This window comes from Arachis hypogaea, chromosome 1 (assembly GCF_003086295.3).
Source record: "Arachis hypogaea cultivar Tifrunner chromosome 1, arahy.Tifrunner.gnm2.J5K5, whole genome shotgun sequence".
Classification (NCBI taxonomy): domain Eukaryota; kingdom Viridiplantae; phylum Streptophyta; class Magnoliopsida; order Fabales; family Fabaceae; genus Arachis; species Arachis hypogaea.
Genome location: NC_092036.1, coordinates 82,725,940 through 82,728,050, shown reverse-complemented (window position 1 = coordinate 82,728,050; position 2,111 = coordinate 82,725,940). Strand labels below are relative to the sequence as shown.

The following is a 2,111-nucleotide window of genomic DNA, read 5'->3' as shown; positions in this document are numbered from 1 at the left end:
TTCAAAAATAAAAAATATATCTTTTCCTTGTTTTACTCATAATTTTTGAAATTTTGGGTTGACTTAGTCAAAAATTTTTAAAATGAGTTGTTTCTTGTTAGTCAAGTCAAGATTTCATTTTAAAAAAAACTTATCTTTTCAAATTCTTTTTCAAAAATCAAATCTTGATTATTTTGTTTTGTTTGTTTTGTTTTTCTTTGTTTAATTTATTTCAGTCACAAAAAAAAATCTTTTTTATTTTTTATTATTTTCAAAAATTTCAAAATTGATTTTTAAAATCTTTTTCTTATCTTTATTTTAAATTTTCAAAAACTTTACTAACAATTAATGTGATTGATTCAAAAATTTGATGTTTGTTACTTTCTTGTTAAGAAAGGTTCAATCTTTAAATTCTAGAATCATATCTTTTAGTTTCTTGTTAGTCAAGTAATCAATTTTAATTTTAAAAATCAAATCTTTTCAAAAATATCTTTTTCAAATCATATCTTTTTCAAAATCAATTTCAAAATCTTTTCTAACTACTTATCTTTTCAAAATTGATTTTCAAATCTTTTTCAACTAACTAATTAACTTTTTGTTTGTTTCTTATCTTTTTCAAAACCACCTAACTACTTTTCTCTCTCTAATTTTCAAAAATACCTCCCTCTTTTTCAAAATTCTTTTAATTAACTAATTGTTTCAAATTTTAATTTTAATTGTACTTCTCCTCTCAATTTTCGAAAATCACTAACTATTTTTTTCAAAAACAATTTTCAAATTTCTCTCTATCTCATCTTCTTCTATTTTACGAACACTCTTCTCTTCATCTTAAAATTCGAACCCTCTCTTCTCTTCTGTGTTCGAATTTTTCTCTTCTTCATTCATATTCTCCTTTTTTTCTACTTACATAAAGGAATCTCTATACTGTGACATAGAGGATTTCTCTTCCTTTTTTGTTATCTTCTTTTTCATATGAGCAGGAGAAAGGACAAGGACATTCTTATTGAAGCAGATCCTGAACCTGAAAGGACTCTGAAGAAGAAGCTAAGAGAAGCCAAAGCACAACAATCCAGAGAAAACCTTACAGAGAATCTCAAAAAAGAAAGAGACATGGCCGAACCCAATAACAATGGTGGAGGCGCAAGGAGGATGCTTGGTGATTATACTACACCTACTTCCAACTTTTATGGAAGAAGAATCTCAATCCCTGCCATTGGAGCAAACAATTTTGAGCTAAAGCCTCAATTAGTTACTCTAATGCAACAGAACTGCAAGTTTCATGGACTTCCATCAGAAGATCCCTATCAGTTTTTAACTGAATTCTTGCAGATATGTGATACTGTTAAGACTAATGGAGTAGATCTTGAAGTCTACATGCTTATGCTTTTTCCTTTTGTTGTAAGAGATAGAGCTAGAATATGGTTGGACTCACAACCTAAAGATAGCCTGGACTCTTGGGATAAGCTGGTCACGGCCTTCTTGGCCAAGTTTTTTCCTCCTCAAAAGCTAAGCAAGCTTAGAGTGGATGTTTAGACCTTCAAGCAAAAAGCTGGTGAATCCCTCTATGAAGTTTGGGAAAGATACAAGCAGTTGACCAAAAAAGTGTCCTTCTGGCATGCTTTCAGAGTGGACCATTTTAGATATATTCTATGATGGTCTATCTGAGCTTTCTAAGATGTCACTGGACCATTCTGCAGGTGGATCCATTCACCTAAAAAAAATGCCTGTAAAAGCTCAAGAACTCATTGACATGGTTGCAAATAACCAAATCATGTACACTTCTGAGAGAAATCCCGTGAGTAATGGGACGCCTCAGAAGAGGGGAGTTCTAGAAATTGATACTCTGAATGTCATATTGGCTGAGAACAAAATGTTGACTCAGCAAGTCAACATGATTTCTCAGAGTCTGAATGGATGGCAAAATGCATCCAACAATACTAAAGAGGCATCTTCTGAAGAAGAAGCTTATGATCATGAGAACCCTGCAATGGCAGAGGTGAATTACATGGGTGAACCCTATGGAAACACCTATAATTCCTCATGGAGAAATCATCCAAATTTCTCATGGAAGGATCAACAAAAGCCCCAACAAGGCTTTAATAATGGTGGAAGAAAGATGTTTAGCAATAGTA

General features: G+C 31.9%; 1 non-coding gene across 1 annotated transcript; it reads right to left on the bottom strand.

Annotated features, from left to right (window-relative positions):
- Positions 1-1,491: 1,491 nt before the first annotated feature.
- On the bottom strand, positions 1,492-1,596 carry LOC112712529 (small nucleolar RNA R71). The gene has a single exon (XR_003157816.1). It is a non-coding gene; the product is annotated as a small nucleolar RNA R71 (small nucleolar RNA).
- Between the last annotated feature and the right edge of the window lie 515 nt (positions 1,597-2,111).